The sequence below is a fragment of the Macrobrachium rosenbergii genome, chromosome 12 (genome assembly GCF_040412425.1).
Source record: "Macrobrachium rosenbergii isolate ZJJX-2024 chromosome 12, ASM4041242v1, whole genome shotgun sequence".
Taxonomy (NCBI): domain Eukaryota; kingdom Metazoa; phylum Arthropoda; class Malacostraca; order Decapoda; family Palaemonidae; genus Macrobrachium; species Macrobrachium rosenbergii.
The window spans coordinates 63,652,820-63,669,427 of NC_089752.1; the positions used below are offsets into that span (position 1 = coordinate 63,652,820).

At 36.3% G+C, this 16,608-nt stretch overlaps 1 protein-coding gene and 1 pseudogene across 1 annotated transcript in view; one reads left to right on the plus strand and one right to left on the minus strand.

The window, feature by feature from the left end:
- The window catches only part of LOC136844251 (larval cuticle protein A3A-like), a 329,631-nt gene that overhangs the window by 268,444 nt on the left and 44,579 nt on the right, over nt 1-16,608 (plus strand). The gene's annotated exons all lie outside the window — the stretch shown is intronic.
- LOC136844249 (uncharacterized) lies at nt 2,622-4,925 on the minus strand (annotated as a pseudogene).

Here is a 16,608-nt window from a genome sequence, read left to right on the forward strand (position 1 = left end):
GTGAGACACTCCATTTCACGACCGTAGCATTTGCTGAAATACTTCCGTTAAATTTGCAAATAAAGTCTAGTTTTGTATCTCGGCGTTTTATTCCAGTAGGCCTTTGTTTGAGGACAGATACAGTGAGAGGTGTCGACAAGAGAGAAAGAATGTGCTGACCCAATGCTGGCCATTGCTACCGGGGAATCTTAGAGATGTAAGATGATATGACACTGTTCTTAAAACAGATGTAGAAAGAGATTATTACCCTATTTGACCTTGGTGTAGGGCATAATTTATATATATATATATATATATATATATATATATATATATATATATATATATATATATATATATATATATATATATATATATATATATATATATATATATATATATATATATATATATATATATATATAATATATATTTATATATATATATATATATATGTTATATATAAATTATATATATATATATATATATATATATATATATATATATATATATATATATATATATATATATATATATATATATATATATATATATATATATATATGTATATATATAATATATATTTATATATATATATATGTTATATATAAATTATATATATATATATATATATATATATATATATATATATATATATATATATATATATATATATATATATATATATATATATATATATATATATATATATATATATACGCACACACACACATAAACTGTATTCAGTCTTATCTAACGTCAAGGTGAAGTCTTCAAAGTTCTGTTATTCATACTGACTTGAGAGCTACATTAACTTTTAGAAATATATGTTTTCATAAAGCAGTTTTAGTCTGTTTCCTGATCCTGTGTCCAAAATATAAAAATGCATCGGTGGATTAAGAGGAATTTGTTTCACTATTTTTAGATTAGAGCATTAACTCTAAGGCTGTCTTTAATTATGAAAAAATAGTAACGAAAGATAAGAGTTTTATAACTACGCACGCCTATTAAGCCTTTGTAAAGCAATTGTTAATGTGAATAAATATTCTTCTATGCATATTACCTGGTTATTGTGAGCGTAATTCTCTTATATTAAGGGTCATGAGTCATTTAGAGTGTAGTAATTTAACAATATGCTCAGTCTAATTAATATGATTAGGATATATGCTCGAGAATTTCGAAGACTATGAAGTCATTGTCTGCATGTAACATTGCAGGAACTAACATTTGTCACCATTAAGGGTACAAATTGCACAAATGTATTTTTAAGACGACTGATCATAGTTGATGATAAATATTTTCATGTATAAAAAGCTAGTAATAAAAGTTTTTAATTTGTGATCAATTTTATTAAGATTATTTAATTGCTGCTTTTTTTCAGCATACGTCTCTCACAAGCATTTCAACTGGATACCTTTCCTCAGAACTAACATCTTTAAATTTACACATAGACACACATCTGTACCTCTCAAAAATATGTCTACTTTCCTTTACCCTTTAGAGAAATTACTGAGCTTAAGAAGTTCCTAAACTTACATTATTAGGTAGATCATTCTACAAATTGGTCACTGCAAAATGATCACTTCACAAAAGCTCTTAGGAATGACAGACTAATATGAGATATCCCAAGCTCCCGGTCCCAACACCCTTGTACCATTAGATGGCCAGAGTGGCGCACCTCATAAATTAACACGGGCCAGTATTTAAATTTCGGCTGTTACTACAGTCCTGAACTACAGATTCGTAGCTGTAGAAACAAGTCACCTACAAGGTTTAGCTGTTCCTACTAACGTTTCCAGAGGCCGTGTAATAGTGTTTGTTTTAAATAACTCCTAAAATAACTGATGGATTTCCATGATATCAAAGCAGGGAGCGCTTCATACAATGGCTTAATTTTGGGAAATACTGTGCATTGCCAATTACGTTTCATTAACTTTTTTACTTAAGAAAATGAGGCTAAAGCCAGTCTTAGCCACCCACACATTCGCAAAAGTGATGACGTCCCTCAGTGACGTTGGTATAACGTTTCTTCCCCTGTACCTCCCATCCCCCGAATTGTTAAACGCCTGTTTAACTCCATAGATAATTGTCATATGACCTACCCCAAGCAATACGAAATTCTTTGTCAGTAAAAGTTCAGCATACCTGGTAATGTGATTCGTGACTTTAGACTTTACCTAAACACAAGACCAACCTTTTATATCTTACCCACTCACTTACATTGAAGATCAAGAACGAGACTTATGACAGGAGACGAAAGAAGCCATGCTAACCCTACACTTCGCACTTCAAGCGAGTGTTGGTAAAGCAATAGAAATATAGTTTTCTTTAGGTTAAGCCGTAGGACTCATTCTTCCATACAACACAGGTTACTCGATACATCAGTTGCCAGGAAGAAAATGACAGAGAGCATTGTTTGATATAATTTATCATATCAATTTCACCAGAGAGAGTAGCTTGAATTCCTTAGAAGGTAGACTTCTAAAAGATGTTTCATATAAGGGCATTGACATCGGCCATTTGATAAATTTTGAAATCATATATATATATATATATATATATATATATATATATATATATATATATATATATATATATATATATATATACTGTATATATAATATATATGTGTGTGTGTGTGTGTGTGTTCATACATACATAAGATTTATTATATTTCAACCTATAGTTTTATATATTTATTTACGTTATAAGTACCAGTACCTATTTTTGTTACTTAAAAGGTATGTGACAAATATCATTGCGACTTTGTCACTGGAATTATACCAGACTTCAATTAATGAACCAATCAACCTTACTTTGAGAAATCCATTGACATTGTCTACATGCCAAGCTGATATACTCGTATCAAAGTATTCATTAGCTTTGCTTTTCCAAAATAATGTTATCACCAATTGCTGGAAAGCATAGATATATGAGGGATGAAAAAAAAAACAAGAAATGGACACATACATTTTACTCATCATCACTCTCAAGGAAAAGATCGTTTTCCTCGTCACTATCAATGTTGATGATGACCGGATCTATACTGTCTTGAATATTATCTGAAAGCCAGTAATCATCTTCAAAATATCTTGATCTCCTGACAGCGCCAGCCCACGTCTCCCCTGTTACAGCAAGCCTGGCCTCTTCAAGCCTGGCAAAGAGATCAGCACGGGTAAACCGCTGCAACGAGGAGCGCACCTGTCGTTTCATACAGCCCCACACCTGCTCGATGGCGTTGAGCTCAGGATGGGCAGGGGGCAAGCGAACCACTTCATGGCCCCATTCACGGATTATATTATCCACAATGTAAAGTGGTTTCGGCCGGTTGCCCCTGCATATCTTTAGAAGCTCAAGGCGTGTTGCGTGAGCTGGATACTGTATTTTTCGAGACCTGAGCCAGTTAACCAAATCCTCCTTTTTTGTAGCTGTTGTTGGGCATCGGCTATCTCCTGTCAATTGGCTATGGTATGGGGCGTTGTCTAGCACCAGCACCGAAGGATCCTCAAGCGAGGGCAGGAGCTGTGATGTTAGCCACCGAATAAATATCTCTGAATTCATTTCTGCATGGTAGTCGCCGGTTTTATTTTTCGCAGGGAAGCATAAAAATGAATTTTCTACAAAACCTTTAGCTGTACCACCTGCTACCACCACAAACCTCTCTCCTTCTCCTGGTGGCACCTGCCGGCTGAAGGTGGCACTGGTGATAGATTGAGAGGTGTCCACCCACTCCTTGCTATGTTGCATTCTCGTCGTAAACCACGTCTCATCGACATACACTACTTCTCTTCCTTCATCACGGTGTTGCTGGAGGGATCGTAGAGCATCAACTCGGCGGGCAAACGACGTCCAAAGTTTCTTTCCTTAGGTACATTTTCCGCTGGGATGTTTTGTACTGGAAACCCATGTTATGGAGGATTCGCCATACTGCCTTCTCAGATGTTTCTTCAGGAATGATATTTAGCATTTTAAGTTCTTCCGCTAAAGTGGCAATAGTGAAAAATCGCTTAGCAGCAAACATGCTGTGCACATGTCTCCTAATGGAACCAACGGTGAAGTTGTCAAAGACCAGAGGCGACGTATTTGATGATGCAGGTGGTGTTTCAGGTGGATGAGGATTCATTCCACGGCTCACCAACACTCGGACAGCGTTCGGAGTCATCCCCATAGCATCAGCAACTCTTTCACATGGCCTGTAGGAAAAAAAAAAATAAATACATTTAAATAAACAATATATATATATATATATATATATATATATATATATATATATATATATATATAATATATATATATATATATATATATATATATATATATATATATATGGCTAGCAGTATATTGCAATGTATCATGTACTTATTAAAGTCATACTTTTTTCTTACCGATTTATACTAATTTTCAGGCGATTTCTTTCTTTCTCTCTGTTGTAGATGGTGAAGAGTTTCAGCGCAATTGTAGTTTTGCAATGGCGAGGACAAAGCGACATATTTGCCATGACTAAAGTCGAATCTATATGAAATAGTTCAGAGCTACTACTACAACTGCTGCCGATGATTACCTTGGATGTACTAACAGGGCTCTGAGGTAGGAGTCGAAGTCGGTGAAATTATTTCTGAATCCTGCTCCAGTCCTGCCCCAATAACATCATTCCAAATATAAAACTCTCTCAAGGAAAAAAATTGTTTTCTATTCCTACTAATGTTTTTATTTTATTTTATTTTATTTTATTTTATTTTTTAGTCGCAAATCTAACATTTGTAGGAGTCCGAGTAGAATATCTCTCAGTGCGATTCCACAACCCTGTTTTAAACCTCTTCTATTATGTTCGATAATTTGTGTTAACCATCTAATCATTATCTACCACCATAAAACATTTTATTGCTCTTCCGGCTCATTTTGATATGTGCAGTACACAGTCTTTCCTAACAGGGATTTACTCGGTAGCCTAATAACAATGGGAATGAAGGAAAGAAGGCAAGAAGGAAAGGGGGAGTACTAGGATAGCCATAGGTTTAAAGACCGAAGGAGGGTTGGGGGAACCTCTGCGTCACAGTTACGTGATCAAGTACCACTTCTTCGAAACGCTCTGAAGGAGGGGAAGAAGTTCCTCTTTTTTCTAAGAGTAAACGGCTTAATTAAGCACATCTGTCAATTCATTGTACCACCAAAAATTAGGCCACTGTTTGAAACATTCATTGCTGTAGTTTCATGGAAATTCATAAGCCGGTTTGTTAGATATTTGGGAAAAACACTATTACACGGCCTCTGGAAACGATAGTAGTTCTTTTCTAAGGGTTCTTATGTTTAGAGTAAGCTATTATATTACAGCAATGACCGATAACAATTACATGAATACAAGTATACACACACACACACTTATACATATATATGTATTAATTAAGTTAAGTATACCAAAGTTTAACCAGACCACTGAGCTGATTAACAACTCTGGCCCGGAGGATTAGATATATTTTACGTGGCTAAGAACCAAATGGTTACCTAGCAACGGGACCTACGGCTTATTGTGGAATCCGAACCACATTATGACGAGAAATTAATTTCTATCACCAGAAATAAATTCCTCTAATTCTTCATTGGCCGGTCGGGGAATCGAACGCTGGGCCAGCAGCGTGCTAGCTGAGAAAACTATACCCACCCTCCAACGAGGAACTATATATATATATATATATATATATATATATATATATATATATATATATATATATATATATATATACATACATATATAACTAGTAGAGTAATTCCTAGCAATAACATAACCACGCAGCAGTGGTCACCAACACCTATCTCTACAACGGAGTAATCTCTTTCATGACAACACAAAAAGACAGTAAATAAAATATATAAAATAAAGACACAAATAATAAATAACAGTCAAGATTTCTGATTCAGTCTTGTAAAGATGACAGAAGTAGGGAGTTTAATTAGGCCTGAAAATTAGGTATTTTTCTCGTAAAGGAAAAGTAGTTTTTTTTCTCGTGACGTAAACAAGTTTTTTCCCGCTTGATTAGGCCGAGTGTTGGTGCTGGAGGGAATTAAAGAGACCGTGACGTTGGAAGTTACGAAAGGGGAGGCGTAATTTAGTTCTTCGTCGTCACCAAAATCACATTGTTTATTCCTGGAAGGATTCTAAATGGTTCCATTTGGCGAGCGTCGTTTGATTTTCTTGGTTGCTTTTGTATACATCTTTCGTGAATAATTGCTCAAAAATGTCATAGATATTTTTCATCAGATATATTTTCATCAGTCATGTATATGTTTATCAGTTTTCTTGCAAATAAAATGCGTTTTTAATAAACATTCAGCGTGTGGGGAATGAGACATTAGAAATCGAAGATCCTTTGAAATTATTCATGAAAAGGAGTTGGATCTTTTAGCACTGCCTGAGATTTCTTAAAATGACAGCAAACATCCCTAATATATATACCTGGACCTTTAGATGTCTGATATATTATATTTTAAAACTATGTTATACTTGATCTATTTATTTAATTTCTAACTTGATACGGATGTGTTCAGGACGAGTTAAAAGAGGCAGAAAATATGCAAAAATTAACAAGCTGGTCATGACTGTGACATGGTAATCATAGCTAGACATATTCCCATTCCTGATCTACATGTACGAGTATATCGTCTTACGAAGCAGAATGATCAACATGAAAGTGTTAAAAAGAGCATAAACAAAGAATAGATACTCTTCCTTGGACTGTAATCTTTGCGTGTAGTCGCGCACGTCTTCCCTCACTAGATCTTGATTCTTCCTGATGTGTCATAGGACCACTTCTGCAATCAAAGCACACCTACGCTCTTAAGAGGCACACGAATGAAAAGGCGAAATAAAACGAAACAAAGGCCAAATACTTCTTGATAATTGTCTCAGGGCCGTTTTTCGAGATCTGGATTTAACCCACGCACAAGAATAATAATTCTAAACAGCGACGTAAATCCAGGCATTTGGATGTGAATAACTGCTAAATGGTAGCTATCTTCCACTCCAGACAGTGATTAGGTTGTTAAAAGGTAGTTAGACCGCATGACTGAGTCCGTAATTACTTTGTTAGAACTCTTTGTGCGGAGGGCATAATGACTGGCTAAAAATTGAATAGCTTGCGTTATTTTTGGTAGTACAAAGAGAACAACGTGTACACCTTATGGAATAATCGTTTTATGCGACTCTGATTTTCAAAAGCAAGAAGTATTTTCATTTTTGTGGCTGCAGTTGACTTTGGTGTGCGTGTTGATATATATATATATATATATATATATATATATATATATATATATATATATATATATATATATATATATATATATATATATATATATATATATATATATATATATATATATATATATATATATATATATATATATATATATATATATATATATATATATATATATATATATATATATATATATATATATATATATATATATATATATATATATATATATATATATATATATATATATATATATATATATATATATATATATATAATATATATATATATATATATATATATATATATATATATATATATATTGTAACGACTGGTTACAGTAATTCTTTTTTTTTTTTAAATCCAGGTTATGACATATAGCTTTCAAAATGCCATACTACATAGACAAAGCTCGTCTAAGAGCAGGAATACCAGTGACACAATTCAATGGAAGCACTCAAAGGGATAATTGATAGTCATTAACGTAATATTTAGGAATTTATTACACAGTTTAAACATTTAACAGGTCCCCGAATAACTGAATAAAGGGACAGAAAAAACTCATTCACCTACAATGCACAGTCACTACCTTCAATCACCTCATTCACGCTAACTCCACCGATCTATCATACGATAGATAAAGAAACAGGTTAGAGAAAAAGGAAGAAACGAAACTGTCACACAACAACGTAATTCTCTCACATACGACAGGAAGAGACACAGGAGGGGAAGAGAACCTTAATCCTAATATTTACAAACTCGAAATTAAACATATTTACAATTAGGTAAAAGCTATTTCCTTCGCTTAAATGATCCTAATTGACACCAACACCGATGAATCTTGACGAATACAGCCGTCGGGTAGCAAGCACAGGACTGTCTCAATAGTCGCGAAGATGTGGACCGAGAACAGGGTCGTCTTTTATAAATACAAAAACTGATAATTCACGGAAGGCACGCTTACCCTTCTTCGTGACCAAAAGGCCTCCTAACGGCCCCGAAAGACTCGACACGGCAGGGAGGCAGAGCCACAGTAGGTAGAGAGGCGGTGCAGCAGAGAGGCGGTGCAGTAACGTATAGAGAGGCGTTGCAGCAGAGAGGCAGTACAACAGAGGGCAGGATGTTCCCCATCAACACCCGCAGGAGACGTACATATTTCTGGATATGTCACCCAAAAGGACAGGATGGCTTCTTGTGATATCTTGACAAAGAGCCACCAGCAGCAATAAGGCGCCCAATGACACGCCCTCAAAAAGTCCGCCACAACAACAGACACAAGACAGGTCGCCACAGGAATACACTGCCACAGATGCCGTTATCGGTCGAGTTCTTTCCTATAAGGAGCCAGTACCGAAATCCCCTTAAATCACACCCAGTGTCCATAAAACACCTTCGTTGGGAGAAAACGAAGGCTCCTAAACCATCCAGAGCTCGTACATGCAAAGAAAAAGAAACTTCATGGGCGAGGTATCAATTACAAACTAACAAACCCTTGGTGGGAGCGAAAAGACTCTATCCAGCTATTCGAGGCTCGAGAGAAAAACGAAAATAAATGAAAACTTGGAAAGAACTGAACAAAATATTTACGTTAATAAGAGCCACGAACACAAAACTAAGCAGCTTAAAGTTACAGCTCCCCACCAAAAAAAAAAAAAAAAATTATAATAATTTTTTTTTTTGCAGCGGTTAAAAACCTAACTTAACCAAGTCTAAAGCAAAGCAAAAACAAAAACCTTTACTAAAGGCTAAAAATGATCACATAACTAACATACAAAAGAGAGCAAAACAAAGGCTATACCTGAAAGAAAAGCAGTAAAATAATTACAGTCTATCCCTTCATTCCTTTTCATACGCCCTTGAGAGGACATCTGGCACTACGTTACATTTACCAGAAATATGGTTAATAATTAGATCATATTCTTGGAGCTCTAAACTCCACCTCAAAATTTTATGATTTTTATTCTTGAATCTGTTAATAAAACCAATGGATTGTGATCAGTAAAGACTTCAACGGGAAAGGATGGATTAGTTAAATAAATGCTGAAATGGTTCAAAGATTTTAATAAACACAGAGCTTCCTTCTCGACTGTAGAGTATCTCTCTCGGTTGGCGACAGTTTCTTTGAAAAATAAGCGACTGGGTGAACTGTTCCGTCTTGATCCTTCTGAAATAGCACAGCACCTAACCCTGTGTCACTGGCATCAGTTGCCAAACAAAAAGGTAGAGAAAAGTCTGGAGATCGCAGCAGAGGGAAACTTACCAACGCCGATTTTAACTTTTCAAAAGCTTCCTGACACTTGCCATCCCAGATAAATTTTACATTTTTCTTCAGTAATTCAGTCAAGGGGGTGGCAAGGTCAGAGAAGTTTCTTATAAACTTACGGTAGTATCCCACCATACCAAGGAATCTCCTTACCCCCCTTCTGTTCCGAGGCGCAGGGAAAACTGATATTGCTTCAACATTTGCCTTCTTGGGAGCGACTCTGCCCAAGCCTATCTCGTGCCCGAGATACACAACCTTTGCTTGAGCAAAGTCGCTCTTTCTCAGATTAATAACTAAACCAGCCTTTCTTAGAGCCTCGAATAATGCCCTTATCCTCTTGAGATGTGTGTCCCAGTCATCACTGTAGATGACTAAATCGTCTATGTAGACAACACATCCATCTAAATTACAAGTTACCAAATTCATTAATCTTTGAAAGGTGGCGGCTGCATTTTTCATGCCAAACGGCATAACTTTACACTCATACAAGCCGTCACCCGTCACAAAAGCAGATATTTTCCTTGCCCTGGGTGTAAGACCGACCTGCCAATAACCCTTCAATAAGTCAAATTTACTGATAAATTTGGCAGATCCAATACAGTCAATGCAGTCTTCCACCCGAGGCAAGGGAAAGGAGTCAGTCTTGGTTACTTCATTCACTTTACGGTAGTCAAAACATAATCGATGCTGACCGCCTTCTTTCTTAACAAGGACTACTGGAGAGCTCCAGGGACTACAACTTGGCTTAATAAGGTCGTGATCTAACATGTATTTTACTTCATCCTTAACCACACCTTTTTTTATGGGATTTAACCTGTATGGACACTGTTTGATAGGCTGGGCGTCTCCAACATCAACATCATGTTCTAATACATTAGTCCTTCCAGGGGCGTCCTGAAACAAATCTTTATACTCAGTAATCAGGTCTATCAAAGAAGCAGCCTTATCTGCCTCTAAATGCTGAAATTTAACATTAAGATTATTTAAAACATCAGAATTATCAGAGAGGACATTTGGACCAACAGAGAAATTATTATCAATAACTGGTTCTACGTCTACATTCATTAGTGATACTGCTTCTACTACTACAGCTTCATTTCTACAAAAATAAGGTTTCAGCATATTAACATGACATATTTGTGATTTACGTCTACGTTCAGGAGTCTCAATCAGGTAGTTAACATCACTCATTTTTTTCAGTACCTTCCACGGGCCTGAAAACTGAGCTTTCAACGGATTGCCAGGTATGGGGAGCAAAACCAACACCTTATCACCTGGACAAAACTCTCTCCGTTGAGTACCTACATCATAACTGTACTTCATTTTAGCTTGACCCTTTGCCAAATTTTCTCGGGCAAAAGACCAGGTTCTGTGCAATTTCTCTTGTAAATTTGACATATAGTCGAGTACATTTATTTCTGGGGTTTCTCCTTCCCAGTGTTCCCTAACCACGTCTAAGGGACCTCTAACACTATGGCCAAATACTAATTGGAAAGGCGAGAACCCCAGGGTTTCATTAGGCACCGACCTAATTGCGAATAACATATGGGATTTCCTTATCCCACTCAACACCTGTCTCCAAACAAAATTTTTTCAAAACAGACTTGAGAGTCTGGTGGAACCTCTCCACCTGACCCTGACTCTCAGGATGATATGGAGATGACGTAATATGTTTAACTCCTAATTCTTGCATTTTCTTCTCAAAATAGCGACTGGTAAAATTTGTCCCACAATCTGTCTGCAAACTTTTTGGAATACCAAATCTCGTGAAAAAGCCAATTAAAGCCTCCACAACTTTTTCACCCCTAATACTCCGTAGTGGGACAGCCTCAGGAAAGCGTGACATCCTATCCACCATTGTAAGGATATATTCATGCCCTCCGCGCGTCCGCGGAAGGGGACCAACGACATCCACAATCACTTCCTAAAAGGCTCTCCAACTGACGGGATAGGGATCAGAGGGGCTTTTGGTATCTTTTGGTTTGGCTTCCCCACGAGTTGACAAACCTCACATGAGAGCACGTGACGTTTTATACTCCGGCGCATTCCAGGCCAGAAAAATGCTCGGCTAACTTTTGAAATGTTTTTCTGACCCCAAAATGCCCTGATAAGTTACTTTCATGACTTAGCCACATCAATTTGTTCCGATATTCTTCCGGAACCACCAGCTGCCTAACAACCTCTACCTGGTCAGCAGGTGCATTCCCTGCCCTGCTGACCCTGTACAACAAACCATCCTGTTTAAAAAAGAAAGGTTTAGAAATGTCATTATCGAGATCATCAACCTCAAGGTTACAAAACTCCTTCATCTGGGCTTCCTTGAAAGCCTCAGCATCCCAGTTCACATCATTAAAAATATTTGTTTTTACGCTATCAGTCAATGTGTCAGTCTTTTGTCTACTTACTTCGTCTAAGTCTAAATTAACCTCCTCGAGGTTCACCTCTCGAGCGCGCGAACGAGTCATAATAGATATAGGTTCAAAATCCTTATCACACTTTATTTCTACTAAAGACAAAATAGGAAAATAATTCAGTTCGTCTTTCACTACTAAATCATTTGCAAAAACAAGATCTATACCTGGAACTGGCAAACTGTCCACTACTGCCAGTTTTACCGTTCCCTTAAAGTAATCAGTTTCCAGATATAATTTTTCGAGAGGACAAGAAACAATAGTATTAGGGAAACCTCCCAAAACAACAAAGTCATTATTTGAGAAAACAAAGTTATGTGGCACTGACCGCCTTAAGATTAGAGACTGCGCAGCACCAGTGTCGCGTAATATTTTCACTTTACGACCGATTTGTTTAGTGTCATTAAGGTAAACCGTGCCATCCGATATATAATTTCTAAATCTGAGTCACTTCTTTTCATCTTCCTTCGACACCTGTTCTGCGGAAACCAAGCAAACAGCTTCTTTTTGTTTCTCCAGGAACCTTTTCATAGCAAAACAGTTGGCCTTCACGTGACCTTTACGACTGCACCAGAAACACATTACATTACTCCTCGACTCTGGCGTATTCCTACTGCTATTACCACCACCAGATCTACTACTGTTCACAAAACTACGATATTCACTACTGCTACTACTACTGCTATTACTATTATTTTCCTTGGGTTTGTTTTTACTAGTACTCCTCTCAGACTGGCTTTTGGAATAGTTTATCCCCCAGTTATTGTTACGAGGTGAGAATCGTTTACTGCTATTATTTTCCCTTGTTACACAGTCCTGTCTATGAGCAAGGGAGTACTCATCTGCTGCAATGGCAACTTCCTGCAAACAATCTAATTTTAGTTCTTCGAGGTGAATCTTCAATTCCTCGACACCATTCTCTTGAATTCTTCAATTAAAATGAGTTCCTTTAATTTCCCAAAATTATCTATTTCCTTACTTTTAAGCCAGTCCTCAAAAAATTGCTCCTTCTTTCTTGCGAACTCTACGAAGGTCATTTCATTGTCCTTTTTCAAATTCCTAAATTTCTGGCGATACGCCTCGGGAACGAGGTCGTATGCCTTCAAAATAATAGCTTTCACAGTGTCATAGTCTGACGACAGATCCTCACTGAGCGTATTATATACTCGCTGAGCTTTTCCTTTTAACCTACATTGGACCAGTGTGGTCCACATGTCCCTAGGCCAACTTAATTTTTTCCCTATCCTCTCAAAGGATATGAAGAATTCGGGAACGTCCTCTTCATTAAAGATTGGTACCAACTTCAAAGCACTCAACAGATTAAATTTGTCATCATTAACATTATTATTATTTTTCATAGACAACTGCAACCTTAGCAAATCTAACTCATGACCTCTTTCTTTCACTCTCTCTTCAGCCTGCAACTGCAATGCTTTGTATTCTAATTCCTTAATCTTTGTTTGTTCTTTTAAAATACTTAGCCTCAACTCACTTACCTCATTACTATTAACTTCTCCATCTATCTCCCTAACATAATCGTGAACATTATCCTGTGCTTTCTCCTTACCATCACTCATATCAACTGCTTGTTCGTTTTGGATCTCATCTCCCATACTTACGGTTTCTCTGTACACTTTAGCAGCCCTAACAACTTCCCAGAGTAGCTGCCCTTTCTTAACTCAGATGATAACCCTAAATTCAAAAATTCAGCAAGAAACCATAACTCATCCCTTTTTAAGTCATATAACTTCCTCTCCCAATCTGAGTCTGCCAAAAGCTGGGAGGCCGCCACCTCCACATTACCCTCAAAGAACGGCATTGTTACGGGGGAATGAGGAAAAAGAGCCGGGGGGACCTGTCCCTAACCAACCAAATGCAAAATTACCCCTCTGAGTGACCCAAGAACTATATATATTATATATATATATATATATATATATATATATATATATATATATATATATATATATATATATATATATATATATATATATATATATTGCTACAAACCTTATTGTGAGGCTGTAATGCAGGTTCTATAGCCTGCTGAAATCTGAGCAGTAATGTTTTAATACCTCAAGTACACTGGTCAGGGCGGAACAAACACAAGAGGAAAAAGTTAACAATATTTATTATTACAACACCATTCAAATATTAAGTGACAAGAAGAACTGCTTGCACTGTACAAACAAACAGGACGGTGAACATATCAGAAAAACATACCGAGGAATAACCCGTCCTCAAGAACACCTAAAACTAAGAAACTAACCCTAACATAGAATAAGCAGAACCAGTCAAAATAACTAATAGCGTAATATGCCGGCCAACAAATAAACACTACCTATTATGCTAAACAGAAAGAAAGAAGTGGTAGAAGTAAAACACGGAAAACCTTAAGATTCCTACCTAGTCTTACAAAGCTAAAATGAATATGTACAATTACACTAAAGACAACAACAGGCCTCCGATATACTTCATAATATGATTATAAATAAATTAATAAAGGTTTAATAACTGGCTTGAAGAGCCACAAAAATGCACGAAAGGAGGCAAAACCAGAAAAATACACCAGGCTAGTTACAGTAAATCACACCCAAATATATATAAATACTTGCGAGTTCTATAATCGAAATGATCACATACAAAAAAGGAGAATGTTCAGAGATTACACTCTTACTCGGCTGCCACTCCAACCCCCTGCTAAGTGGACGAATGATACTCTGGAGTCCAGATCAAGATTATCGTCATCAAGGTGGGCCCACACGAATAGCAACTAAAGGAGGTCTTACCTGGCGAAAGCCTCCCTACTTGACTCCTAACTCATCCGCAGGGCTCCCATACAGGCGTGACGGACATCAGATGAAGGAAACAATAAATGGGTGATTCCCTTTCATGGCTCAATATCCCAAGCCAGGAATGAAACAAAGTGTAAAGGTCGCAGGTGACACAATCACCTGCAATAACGAGTTTCAACACCAAGAGACAGGCTCCAGTTGTCGCAGGTGACCGAAAGGACCTGCAAATGCAGCCGGCAATACAGCAAAGGCATAACAAGTGGTAGTCAAGTCTACAGCCAATCCGTCAGGGGAGGTGCAAGGATGAGAACTGTTATCTCGTAAACACAATTCCTTTGCGACGAAAACTCTCCACACTCGACCACGTCACTCAAAAAATATAGGAAACGTAAAAATCGTTAATGAGGTCGTTAAAACACTAAACAAGCGGGGAGGAGGCGGCAAAACCAAATAACGAACTCTTATCCGTTACCAAATGTACGTAAACTTAAATCTTACAATTAAATATACAAAATATGATTTTAGGAAAAATACTAACATAACTTACGTTAATGAAAACTACCAAGGCAGAAAAAATCTTAAGCATTAAAATATATCGAAAGGTGCAAGCAGCCTTAAACAAGCAGTTTACATGAATAAAGTTACTCTAACCTGATATACATATATATATATATATATATATATATATATATATATATATATATATATATATATATATATATATATATATATATATATATATATATACTAGCTGACAAGCCGGCACTGCCCAGGAAAACTCTGAATTACAACCGATAAACTCTCTCTCTCTCTCTCTCACTTTTCCCTCTTTCTCCTCCCTAACATCCCCTCTATTGTCTCTCCCACTTCCTCTCTCTCTCTCTCTCTCTCTCTCTCTCTCTCTCTCTCTCTCTCTCTCTCTCTCGCACACTTCCTCTACATCTCTCTCTCTCTCTCTCTCTCTCTCCAACATGCAGTAGAATTTGAATCTGAAAAATTAGTGAATGTCGTAATATACTGTCCCCTTAATACTACAGATTTGACATAATAATAGACAAACTGGATGATATATGTAGAAATCACAAAGACTGGACTACACTCCTATCCGGAGACTTTAACTTTCCTTTCATAGATTGGAAAGAACGAATAGGAGATTGTAGTTGTATTTATTCATATAAAAAAGACAGTAATAGTAGCACAGAAGATAAGAGGCAATTTGAAAAGCTATTAGATATGCTACTAGAACATAACATTCAGCAAATAAATCACCTGCCAACAAGAAAGGATAATATTTTAGACCTAGTATTTGTGAACGAGGTGAACTATGTTAAAGAAATAATAGTGTATAATACGAGTATTTCAGACCATATTGTCATAGAATTAACAGTCCGTTCCAAAGCAAGTGAAAACAGAGATAAGCAAGAGACGAAAAAGTGTGAAGGATATGGAAAATACAATTTCTATAGTAAGAATATAAAATGGTCAGAAATAAATGAAGAATTAAACAAAGACTGGGAAAACATATTTGTAAGTGAAAATATACAGGTAAATACGGATATATTATATAAAATATTAGAGAAAATAGTGGATAAATATATATATCAAAGAAGAAAAATAAACATCAGTCATGCATACCAAGAGACAGAAGGATCTTGTTCCAGAAAATCAGAAAGTGGAAAAAAGGTATTGCAAAAGAAAAGAATGCAAGTAAAGTGATGGAACTAAAAAGTAAGATAGAAAATGCAGAACAAAAGATTATACAATCAAAAGAAAATGAAAAACGGGACTTAGAAGAAAAGACCCTACAAAATGTCAAGCAAAACCCCAAAATATTTTACTCATATGCGAAAAAGATGAATAAAAGAAGAGTAGAAATAGGCCCTCTAAGAATTGAAGGGCAACTAACAAAT